Below are 13,562 nucleotides of genomic sequence, written 5' to 3' on the forward strand. Positions count from 1 at the left end.
CACTTGATCTGATTGAATCTAGGCCTCAGTCTCCCAAATACTGGCTGCTCCCACCCGAGACAGAGAATCCGGATTGAGGAACTTGTATATGTGTGTGCGTGCTAGATACATGGAAGTCGGTGGAAATGGTTGTTTGTTGGAGTTGTAAGAGTTGGGAGGGACAGAGTGATGTGTTGTGAGCTGAGGCAGTTAGAAGAAGTGACAGAATCTTCAGTTCACACTCTCAGTCACTTCCCAAACCAATAAATATTTTATGCAGTTAGTTCAGCCTGCACATTATCAATGCATATAAACACTTAATGGTTCAGATATTCACTGTTGATTTTATTACACAGTTAAACAATTTAATTGAATTATAACAACAGCTTTATGTGACCATGTAAAATGTAGAATAAAAGCAGCAGCCAACCTGTGAGGCAGCTGAGGAACCAACAGGACTTCCATCCCTGGAGGAGTCTCCTGGGAGTAAGAGAGGGGAACATCAGAGGTGTTGCTCTAATTTGTAAAATACCCCAGTCCTTTAGCATGGCCCTTTGATGAGAGACCAGGAGCCTGAGTCTTCATGGCCCCGGTATGCTCCACGATCCTGCACGTGTGTGTGTGTGTGTGTGTGTGTGTGTGTGTGTGTGTGTGTGTGTGTGTGTGTGTGTGTGTGTGTGTGTGTGTGTGTGTGTGTGTGTGTGTGTGTGTGTGTGTGTGTGTGTGTGTGTGTGTGTGTGTGTGTGTGAGTGATGTGGTCACTTCCCCCTGGCCCAGAGAGACAGACTGACTTCACGCCCTGTGACCCAGACTAGCCTCAGTGGTGGACAGATGAGTAGGCCTACTGAATCACCACGAGCCAATCACTCTACTCTCCTCTACCATCATACTTTATGCCTTTCTCAACTTTTTTGCTCTTTGCCCTCACTCCTCTTCCTTCCCACTGCTCTCCTTTTCTCTTCTTTACTCCATGCCTCCCTCATCACGTTCTCTCTTCTGCCTTTTTTAAAAACTATTTTGATCTTTCCCTCCCTCACTCCTCTCCACTAGTCTTATGCTATTTCTCTTCTCCACTTTTCCTAACCCCTTTCCACCCACATAGGTCCATAGAAAACAGCTGTAATAAACGTGTCATTTGAGGCCAGTTTCAACAGTAACCATGTTATGGGTATTATACAACTCAGCTAGCATGCTCCATGAGAAAGTTAAAACAAGTCATATGAAATGTGCATGTAATGTGTCTTCAGATGACTCCCTCAGTGTCATGCTTAAAGCCCCAAACCTTCCTATGTTCCAGTGTTTGGCAGGCTTTCATAGGACACTCAAGCATTCTGAGGGGTGGGTGATTCCATATATTGTTAATTAACTCCTCTCACCCGGGCCTCACCATATAGGGCTTTCATCTTCTCGGCTTTCTGCTTTTTCACAAACTACTTTTCCCAATCTTCTTCCTCTGCCTGTTGAATTTTTGGCATTGTCTCCTTTTTTCTCTCTTCTTAGGAGGAAATTATCTTTGTACCTGCCTTCATATCTCCTCTCCCCAGTTGAGCACCTTCATAAGGCCCACTCATCTTTAATACCAGTATCTCTCTCAGTAAAATTTTTTCATAATTTATTCTGTGAATCTGCAGTTTTCAAGGGGCCAAAACAATTATCTTCCCCTTCATGAAGAATTGACAGCTGATATGTGTACTACTGAAAACCTAAGACAGAAGGGTGAATAGGAATCAATTTCACAGTCAGATGAATCGGAGGAACATTTCCTTGTCAAAAATAATTAATCAAAGAGAAGAGACGGCCCCACTGTAACTAGACGAGGTAAAACCAGGAAATATTATCTTCTCAGATGGTTCGCTGTCCGTCTGTAATGACATATTTTTTAATATAATTCACTCCCTTCAAAAACCTCCTTACACTCCACATGCTAATTCAGTCAGCCACTTAATCAGACATATTAATCCTATATCTCTCTCCTGATTGTGTTAATTCTACTCGGCAGAGAGTTTATGTGTATATATATTAGGCAGGCAGATAAAGATCCCTGCCTACTTCTGGAACTATATAACATAGCGTGTTAAGTATCCACATTTGTTAATACAATTGTGTATTAGCACTGTGTGGCTAAACCATTGAATAGACTCCATGGCTGTGGTTGTACATTGGGGCAGTTAGGAACTGATAATGCTATAATATGGTAGGTAATGTCCATCACACATTGTTGCTGTTAATCGTCCCTCTTGTCATTGGTTTTATAAGACTGGCAGCCATTTCTGAGGTCTTGACAGATGTTGTGAAAGACCAGATGCAGCAGGCCTGTCACCTACATTACAATAAGCAGGCCTTCTCTGTCGTCATTGTCAATGACTGAGAATGGCATCTGGCTAAAGCACCATACCATTGTTTCTGTATTAGCCTGTCTGTGTGAAACATAATGGTGTCGTATTTTTCAGTATTACAGGCTGGTTGTCAGTAGAGGCGATTACAGGGAAACATGTAAACACATCATGTTGCAAATAATGCACACACGCACGCACGCACACACACACACACTTTTTGTTTCACAAAAAGTGAAACATCGCTTTTGTTCATATTTCCATGAAAGCTGTACACCACCTGGGTACAAAGATTGTCTTGGGGCCATTTTGGACCCGGCAGTTATAAAATGATTTACACACCACAAAAACCACAAAGTCTCTCACACACACACACACATACACACACACACACACACACAGAAAAAAAAAAAAACACACACACACACACACACACACACACACACACACACACACACACACACACACACACACACACACACACACACACACACACACACACACACACACACACAATACACATAAAAGGCTTTGACAGTTTCACAAAATAGGTTGAAACAGAAAAGCCTGTAAGCACAATTTAAGAGAAATTATGTATATGGCTGGGAAATGTGTTAATTACAAATCATATTAAAGTAGAGCTTTAGCTGCATTTTAATTTAATGAAGTCACAGATCCTGTAACACAGAATTACCAAATCATATTCTTTGTTCCAGATAAATGTATTCCCACTTAATTCCCACTTTAGTCTCTAATTTGCCTTATCTCATCACCATCATCTCCCCAGACGTATTTATTATAATAAAAGAAACCAGCATTACTTATAAATCCCTGTCTGTATATGAGACTCGTCAAGACAGGAATAAAGCAGCATTCAATTGTTATGGATCACTGTTAGGTCTTAGTTATGACTCTATTATAACTATCATTGGCAGCTGGGAAAAGCTGTCTGCTTCTCCCCAACCTCCTAGTTAGAGGTCTGCACGGGACTGATTATTCCATCCCGCTCCCACCCACACCCGCAGCTTTTCATACTGCACCCGCCCACACCCGCTGGCTTTCTGTCCGACTCCCACCCGCTACTGCAAAAAACTGGTCCCAAACCCAATTGCAGTCCAGCAATGCTATTTTAAGCATATGTGACGCAGCACACTTGCCAGGCATAGTCCCAGGAAACCTGCGCCCTATAGTTAATATCAAAATGCGCAAAAATAACCTAAGAGAAAATAACAAAAAATCAGCTAAATTACCAGAGATTCTCACATGGCCCATTATATTAGGCTATCGGTATTACTAGTCTTAGTTTGAAGAGAGTAGAGTTGGAAAGACTTGCACTTTCTCCATTTTCAGACGGAGACAAACATATTTATTTTAGGCAATGTAGTAAACTATAGCCTAATCATATTTATAAAGTACATTTCCGTGGACAGATAAACTGCCCCGTGATTCTCCGCCCATGCATAGGCTATAGCCCACTCTTTGAGACCACACATGGCTACTTGAAGCAGCAAGCATGATGACAGCGGGTCACTTGCACTTTCTCTTACGTTTTGTATATAGGATATAGCCTACCTTTTAGGATGAGGATTTGCAGGCAGAGATAAATACATGGGTAATCAATATTTATTGAAACATTTTTGGACTGCACTTTGACTCATGTTGGTTGAGCCCCTTTCACTTCTTTACATTATTAATATTTATTTACAGACACCGTACCAAACTATTATTCTAATCATAATTAAGTTAATTTCCTTGGAAAGATAACTGCCACGTGATTCTCCACTCATTCATAGGCAGCCTACTCTCTTTTATTGAGACCACACATATAGGCTACTACAGGCACACTTGAACACGCAAACACAACTAGAAGAGGAGAGGTAGACTGATTGAAGTCGAAGCAGCTGATTTTGAGTTTGTGAATAATGCAGCAAATATGTGCTATTAATAATAAAGGTAGGCCTATGCTAACCCATGCCAAGCAGAAAAAAGACCGTTTCCAAATAATCTGCAGGACTCAAAAAATATTTTCATCCCAAAGTTGTCTGTCTGACCTCCTGCTCCCACCCACAGCACGAAAAATGACGACCGCAACACAAAGATTGCTGTCGGGCCCGCAACCCTATACTCCTAGTCAACCTCCTGGTGCCTTCATAAAGATATTTGAAGTATGTGTGATGAACAGCTATTCAGATACAAGTCTTTCAAATGTTTCATTGACATTTGTTGTCTCGACACCAATTGTTGTCTGGTCTTCAGACATTGTCCTAACAGCGGGGCATCCAGACATTCTTTATTAGCTGGATTGCACACACAGCAGGCTATTCCCTCCCTTCATTTGATCTCTTTTTCCCAATGTCTTCATTCTTCTCTCCACCCCAAACACATCTCCATCTACGTGTACTATTATTTCTCTTTCTCTATACATCTCTTTCTTCCTTTTCTGTCTCTCTTTCAATTACATCCCCCTCTCCCCTTCCTCCCTCCCTCTCTCTTGTTACTTGGTGGTGAGGTCAGTGTGTGTGTGCTGGCCTGGTGAGAGAGCTGGTCCATCCACAGATGGATTTACCATTAGGTGATGATTAATGGGAGGACCGGCCCAGGTGATTTCAGCATTCACAGCACCTCCGGGACCTCCTGTTCCTGGCCAGGGTGGCCTCACCTTCACCCTTCACCACCCCAGCCTCGACCCCCCCCCCGCCAGCCCAAGCCTTAATTATACAAGCGGCTGTGTTGCCCATTAATTGGGCCTGACAGCACTTCTTGGTCATTTCCACAGGGTGATGGAGGGTGACCTGTGGGTCAGATGGGGATAGGGCGGCCAGAGGAGTAGAAGGAGCGCAGATTGCTGACATCGCTTGATTTGTTGGACTTATACTCCTGGAGCGATACACCTTGTGTCCATGAGTTCAGGAGAGATAAAGAGAGGGAGAGATACGAGTATGGTATATGTTAGCCCCACTGCTGTAGTGGGGAGGTGGTAGCTTACAAGCATAAGTCTCTGGAGATTTGGAGGAGGTATTGCAATCTCTAGGTTTATTGGGTTGAAATTGAGGTTGCACATTGTGTGGAAAATTACTTCAAGGGTTGGTGAATTCAGAGGTTATTATCAGTAGACCAAAAACCACTAGTAAATTGTTGTACTTATCCCATACATAGGACCCATCATTTGATACAATCGGTTAGAGTGCCATTCACCCATATGGAAAGGTAGAACACATTTCACAGAAAAATACAGAAATCGAAGTGAAATGGTGCCTTGAATACAATTTCAGGACTTTTCTGTTAGGATTTTTTATTAATGTTGAGAGATGTCTTGACAACTATTCAAAATATATGCTGCTGTTCTTTCCATCCATTCTCCTCCTCGGAGCATCAGCTGCACTAACCTGAACTCTCTCCATCCCGTGGCTGAGCTGAAATAGACAGCATGTCTATATATTAACTATATATAGTTCAAACAGTGAATGCATATCAATGAACTGTAGGTTACATCTCCCCATCCTCCCATGGTAGGACCCAGCCACAGAGGAGGCTTCTCCAGCCCTTGTACTCGTCTCTCTCTGACATAATATTTGAATATGTATTTTCCTCTGTCCTCATTAGAGAGAACAAATATCTCTCCACGTTATGAGACATTGACTCTGGATCCACAGTTGGAAATGTGATGATGCAGTGTTTTGTCAAAGTAGGAGGTGTGTGTGTGTGTGTGTGTGTGTGTGTGTGTGTGTGTGTGTGTGTGTGTGTGTGTGTGTGTGTGTGTGTGTGTGTGTGTGTGTGTGTGTGTGTGTGTGTGTGTGTGTGTGTGTGTGTGTGTGTGTGTGCATGTGCATGTGCGTGTTTGTTTTATGGAGATATCATTGTTGATGAGGATGAGGATGATGATGATTAGTGTGGCAATGCTCATATCCATCATCTCCGTCATCTTCTTTGTTAGTATAATTAGTCACTCTCAGTTGAATATATGCTTTGCGGCGTCAGCTAGCTCCAGAGAGAAAAAGAGAGAGTGAGCGAGAGATGCACTGTTTTGGGCCCTCAGGGAGTGTATTGTGTGATGTGTGATGAGTTCATTGTTGTACACACAAACCCTCTCTTGCTCGTTCTCTCTCGATACAATTTCTCAAACACACACACACACACACACCCATGCACGCACACACAAACACACACAAACACACACAGACCAAGTCCCACACACAGAGACACACATTTGGATGCTCTGGGCTTACGCAAGGCTTTACTGCCATTAGCTGCGTGCCCCTGCAAATAATGCAACAGTAATGTGGAACAGCGCCCACTGGGCCGCAGCATGGATGAGACAGCGAAAAAGCGAGAAAACCCTGACAAGGGATCTCAATTGTCTACAGAGACTTCCTCTCCATGTCTCCTGCCTTCATCTGCTCTGAGGGGAAGGAAATGTACAGGTGAAAGCAAGTGCTGGATAGGGAACAACCATATTGCTATCACCTGTTCTTTGTTTTCAGAACAGAACAGTGCAGATGAAGGTGATGAGACAAGGAGAGGAGTCCACTGTAGACCCAGTCTGAAAATAAGGACAGCGGTCAGGAAAGGCCTCCACTTTTATGTTCCTGAGGATCAAACACTCCCTTATTAACACTCGTCCCTTTGCATTAATGGATGGAAGGATTGAGGGCTTTATCGGTGTGTTTTTCCCCCCCTCTATCATTTATTCAGTGAGCGGATCCTCTATTTCCTCTCCTCCGTCTATGGTTAGATGTGACTGTCCGCTGTCCCTGGGGTATGTGGAGCAGACCACCCCCCATTGAGTAGAAAGTCTCCTTTTTGGCCCAGCTGGACGTTTGCTCCTCCAGTTATGTAACGCTTGGTTCCTCAAAAGCACCGAAACCTGCCTCAGCAGAGCCGAAAGGGAGATGAGGAGGAGGGAGAGGAGGAGGAGGGAGGGGGCAGGGGATAGAGCCAGGAATGTAGAGAGATATTTTTAGAGAAGAAAGGGTTTTGGGGAGGTATGAGTTATTTTTTTGTCAGGTGGGTGGATAAGATTTTTATGGTTTCCACATGGTTAATGAAAACAGGTTCAGTCTGCCAACATTGTCTCCAGCGATACTCGATATAGGCCTAGCCAGAATTCTGTGTCAGTAATGTATTTTTAAAGGTCTATAGCTGGAGTGGGATATACTAATAAGAGTCTCTGTGATTCCATGCCTATCCGGTAGAACATTTCCTTTCGCTAAGCCCTTGCTTTGGCGGTACTACAATCGCCCCGCTTCAACAAAGACCTTGGCACCCTCTACGCAGTACCAATGCACTCCGCTAGCCGCCGTTGCCAAGTGAGGAGTCCACAAAACCAAGTGTCATCCAAGCAGCTTGGCTTGTCGTTGTAAACACAGTCATTCTTTTCTCTTTTTTTAAGTATTCATAATGAGTAATTTTTCCCTCTTCTCCTTTCAGGGTGAGCCAGCAGCCGAAGCGAGCAAACGTGAGGATGGCCAGAAACCACGGAGACTGTGAATAAATTGGCAGGTGAGAGCAGAACAAGAGGCAAAAGGAGAAAAAGAGACAACCAGAGGCTACAGGCTGATCCTGGATTAGCCGCAGGGCCTGACTCCGCCCAGTCTGATGGGGAGGGGCGGAGCATGGGATTTAGTGACAGGGATATGACTCCTCATTGGCCTGAAGGGAGGTCCAAAGAGACCTGGGTTTCGGGGTGGCCTTTGTCAGGCAGTGGTGTCCTATTACAATAAAAATTGATATCTCAGTTCCAATAATCTTCCTTTATGCAGTTCCAGGAAATAACAAAGCATATAGTAGCACCAAAGGTGCGCTAATTCCTTAGTCATTGTGGATGTATGATTATGTATCTAAAAAACTGTATCAAGTTCAAGTATTCGACTCTTGTTTACTAAGTTAGCCCCTTGATATTTACTCTCCTTAGCACTTTGATAGCAATATTAAATTATCTTAATTCTCTGTGTTGTCCCCTATGCAATGGCGATTTAAGCATGTAAATCTTGGTGGGGCAAACCCCCCAAAAAATAGTTTGATGCATGCCAGCTGTCACAGCTGTTAGAAGGAGCGGACCAAGATGCAGCGTTTTTGTGGTTCCACATATTTATTTAACCAGTGAAACCGAATGCAACAATTAACTTCTCTAGGGCCGGCGGGACGAAATCGTCCCACCTACGTAACAGCCAGTGGAATCCTGTGGCGCGTTATTCAAATACCTTAGAAATGCTATTACTTCAATTTCTCAAACGTCCCACCAACGGTTCACACTATTCAACAGCCAGTGAAAAATCAGAGCGCCAAATTCGAAAACAACAAAATGTCATAATTCAAATTTCTCAAACATACAACTATTTTACACAATTTTATAGATAAACATCTCCTGAATCCAACCACGTTATCCGATTTCAAAAAGGCTTTACGGCGAAAGCATAAAGTTAGATTATGTTAGGACAGTACATAGACAAAAAATTACACACAGACATTTTCAATGCAAGGACAAGCATCACCAAAAGCAGAAAAACAGCTAAAATTATGCACTAACCTTTGACAATCTTCATCAGATGACACTCCTAGGACATTATGTTAGACAATACATGCATTTTTTGTTCTATCAAGTTCATATTTATATCCAAAAACAGCATTGCGTGATGTTCAGAAAATATTTTTCCTCCGAAACTGCCGGTGAATCAGCACAACAAATTACAAAAGTACTCATTATAAACGTTGATAAAATATTAAACTGTTATTCAAAGAATTATAGATTAACATCTCCTGAATGCAATCGTGTTGACAGATTTCAAAATAACTTTACTGGGAGAGCACACTTTGCAATAATCTGAGTACTGTGCTCAGAAAAAAAAAGCAGGCAATTATAGACACCGGCCATCTTGGAGTCATCTAAATGCATAAATAGCATAAGAAATATTCACTTACCTTTAATAATCTTCATCAGAAGGCGCTTCCAGGAATCCCAGGTCCACAATAAATGTTGTTTTGTTCAATAAAGTTCATAATTTATGTCCAAATAACTCCATGTTGTTTGCGCTTTCAGTAGGCTACTCAAAATGTAGGTGCGTGAGTAAACCTTCACGACGAAAAGTAAAAAAAGTACTATTTACGTTCGTTCAAACATGTCAAACGTTGAATAGCGTCAATCTTTAGGGCCATTTTAAGTTCAAACTTCAATAATATTCCAACCGGACCCATGCATTATCTTGAAAAACGTTTTGTAACGCAGGTATCTTCTAATGTGAATGTGCACAATGAACTGAAGTGTTTTTCTGGTCACCTGCTTACCAGCGTTCTCCTTCGGGCTGTGTTTACCGCAAAAGGCTCAAACAACTTTCTAAGACTATTGACATCTAGTGGAAGCCTTAGGATGTGCTATTTGAGTCCTAACTCACTGTGTGTCGGAAAGGCAAGGACTTGAGAAAACTACAGGAACCAGAATTTAATTTCCTGGTTGGATTTCTCTCAGGTTTTTGCCTGCCATATGAGGTCTGTTATACTCACAGACATCATTCAAACAGTTTTGGAAACTTTAGAGTGTTTTCTATCCAAATATACTAATAATTTGCAAATTTTTTACTCTGGGCCGGAGTATTAGGCCGTTTACTCTGTGCACGCTTTTCATCCAAAAGTGAAAATACTGCCCCCTAGCCCTAAAATGAAGGGTCAAAAATGACCCCCCACTATGTTTAACAGCAGAGAAAACCCCCTAAATTATATTTTTTCAACTTGAAATTTGATGACTTTTCCTAGAGTGACCGCAAAATTAGAAAAAGTGAAACATCGCCTTTGTTCATATTTCCATGAAAGCTGTACACCACCAGGGTACAAAGATTGTCTTAGGGTCATTTTTGAACCGGCAGTTATAAAATGATTTACACACCACAAAAACCCACACACACACACACACACACACACACACACACACACACACACACACACACACACACACACACACACACACACACACACACACACACACACACACACACACACACACACACACAAAATGAGAAAATTAGATTATGTGTGCTACTGATTGAACTCAGCCAGCAGCTCCTGAAGAGGAAGATCACCATGGTTGGCACAGTTAGAAAGAACAAGCCTGAGCTCCCCCCTGCTTCTCCTCGCAACAAGGGGGAGAGAGGCCTTCTCATCAAAGTTTGCCTTCACCCCTGCCACCACTCTAGTTTCTTACCTCCCAAAGAGGAACAAGAATGTGTTCCTCCTGAGCATACTGCACAAACATCTGAGATGAGTGATCGTGAGTACAGGAAGCCAGCCATCATCCTGGACTACAACCACAACAAAGGAGGCATGGACAACCTGGACAAGGTGATTGGAACTTACAGCTGCAGGGGGATAACTGCCCGCTGGTCCCTGGTCATCTTCTGTAACATCATTGACGTGTCCTCATACAATGCCTTTGTGATATGGAACAAGATCAACAAGATCAACTACCTGGATGCCTGAAAAGCGGAATAAGTGCCTTTTCCTCCTGGAGCAGCAGGGAAAGGCACTTGTGACCCCACACATTCAAAGAAGGGAGCACCTCCCCCGCACAGCAGCCTCTGCAGCGCTTATGAAAGCTGTTCAGGGGGCTGAATCTTGTCCTGATCCACCTGAGGCTGCAGCGGGGGCAGGCAAGAGGAGGAGATGCCAATTCTGCCACCAAAGAAGGACTGGAAAACAAATACTATGTGCTCCACATGAGAGAAATACATCTGCAAAGTCCATGCACACACACCTGCATACTGTCCTACATGTGCTAATTAGAGTTGATTGATTTATGTTCTTCACATTTTTGTTTTGTATCTATTACCTTATTTTATTCTTATTTATTGTTGTTCTTTATACACCTTGTGGGTGGGGCAATGGTTAAAAAAATGGGAGAAGACAAGTATTTTGTAGTTGAATTCCTCATTGTACAGTATATAAGAATATATCACCATGTTGCCAAAAAGGTTCAATACTGTTATTGTTTCCCTTCAATAAAATGCATTCAAAACTACATTCTGCACATTTCTGCTACTTTCTTATGCTATACAAGTGCAATTTCTTGCAAAAAATATATGTTTACAGCTATGCAGTACCTTTAGCAATAATAATAATAATAATAATAATAATAATAAAACTCTACTTTAGTAAAGAAAACAATTATGACAGGTGTGTTGTAATTAAAAAGAGTGGTGCCCACTGATTAAATGCAGTCTTTCTGCATTGTGTAGAAAGAAAACCCAGATATTCACAAAGTATGTGATGAATGACAGGTTATTTTTTCATGCAAAATGGATTTGAAGTTTAAAATTCAATTAAGCTGCTTTATTTCAGGGGTTTAGTGAAAGCGGGTTATTTTTTACACTTAGGACAAAGGGAGTATACAGCACGTTAAGACTACACAAGGGTTAAACAAATGTGGTTTCTACTGACAATTGAGATGTACAAACTATGGCATTAGGGGATGATGAGTGGATAAGAGGCAATCCGTAATTTAGAATAAGACATTAACCTGTTGAGGACAAACGTTCTGCTAGCGGGAACCCCATTCTGCCTGCGGAACCCCTAGCCAACAGCCAATGGCATCGCACGGCGCGAAATACAAAACCAACTAAAATACCACAATTCAATTTTCTCAAACAATCAACTATTTTACACCATTTTAAAGATAAGACTCTCGTTAATCTAACCACATTGTCCAATTTCCAAAAGGCTTTACAGCGAAAGCAAAACATTAGATTATGTTAGGAGAGTACATAGACACAAATAATCACACAGCCATTTTCCAAGCAAGCATATATGTCACATAAACCCAAACCACAGCTAAATGCAGCATTAACCTTTGATGATCTTCATCAGATGACACTTCTAGGACATTATGTTATACAATACATGCATGTTTTGTTCAATCAAGTTCATATTTATATCAAAAAACAGCTTTTTACATTAGCATGTGATGTTCAGAACTAGCATACCCACCGAAAACTTCCGGTGAATTTACTAAATTACTCACGATAAACGTTCACAAAAAACATAACAATTATTTTAAGAATTATAGATACAGAACTCCATTATGCAATCGCTATGTCCGATTTTAAAATAGCTTTTTGGCAAAAGCACATTTTGCAATATTCTGAGTAGATAGCTCGCCATCACGGGCTAGCTATTTTGACACCCACCAAGTTTGGCACTCACCAAACTCAGATTTACTATAAGAAAAATTGGATTACCTTTGCTGTTCTTCTTCAGAATGCACTCCCAGGACTTCTACTTCAATAACAAATGTTGGTTTGGTTCAAAATAATCCATAGTTATGTTCAAATATCCTCTGTTTTGTTCTTGCGTTCAAGACACTATCCGAAGGGTGACGAAGGGTGACGCGCGGACGCGTATCGTGACAAAAAAATTCTAAATATTCCATTACCGTACTTCGAAGCATGTCAAACGCTGTTTAAAATCAATTTTTATGCGATTTTTCTCGTAAAAAAGCGATAATATTCCGACCGGGAAACCCTGTTTTCGTTCAAAGACTCAAAGTTGAAAATGGCCTCTTCACGTGCACGTGTGCACCCGTCTCATTGTTCTCAGATCGACCACTTACCAAATGCGCTACTGTTTTTCAGCCATGGGCTGCAAAGTCATCATTCAACGTTCTGGCGCCCTCTGAGAGCCTATGGGAGCCGTAGGAAGTGTCACGTTACAGCAGAGATCTTCAGTTTTCAATAAAGAGAGTGTAGAAGGCCAAGAAATGGTCAGAGAGGGCACTTCCTGTACAGAATCTTCTCAGGTTTTTGCAGTATTAATATGGTTTCTGGGCAGTAGTAATATGCAGATTAAATTGGGTACGTTTTTTAATACTACCCCCTACCCTAGAGAAGTTAAAGCAGACAATGAAAGCTCGTACAATATTCAATGATTATATTTCTTTAAAACAGGCTATAAGGTAACATGTGTACCACCAATTCAGAACAGTAGGCTAAGTTATGTGGGGGAAAGGGACCAAATTATTAGGGTGAGGCACATGGGCTACTAACAGCTTACTACACAACATACACTTAGTATTACTTTCTTAGCTACAGTATGCATATCTCCCTGGCATATTACATCATGTATGCAGCAGCATACAAGCCATTTTTGGACTCACCTTGTTGTACTGCGCTCACTTGAACAGGAAGGTGGCACGGCAGTCCTTCTTGTGGGCAAATTTTGTCATAAAACTTTGTCATCAAAGATTGGCATTCACTGGATTCATGGTGCGTT

General features: G+C 41.8%; 1 protein-coding gene across 2 annotated transcripts in view; it reads left to right on the top strand.

The window, feature by feature from the left end:
* The window catches only part of lrrc4ca (leucine rich repeat containing 4C, genome duplicate a), a 123,214-nt gene that overhangs the window by 62,359 nt on the left and 47,293 nt on the right, over nucleotides 1–13,562 (top strand). For both annotated transcript variants that reach the window (XM_082957297.1, XM_014125110.3), the window contains one exon: nucleotides 7,740–7,811. The gene's annotated coding sequence lies outside the window, so the exon portion shown is untranslated. The remainder of the gene's footprint in view (nucleotides 1–7,739; nucleotides 7,812–13,562) is intronic.

This window comes from Salmo salar, chromosome 10 (assembly GCF_965601325.2).
Source record: "Salmo salar chromosome 10, fSalSal1, whole genome shotgun sequence".
Taxonomy (NCBI): domain Eukaryota; kingdom Metazoa; phylum Chordata; class Actinopteri; order Salmoniformes; family Salmonidae; genus Salmo; species Salmo salar.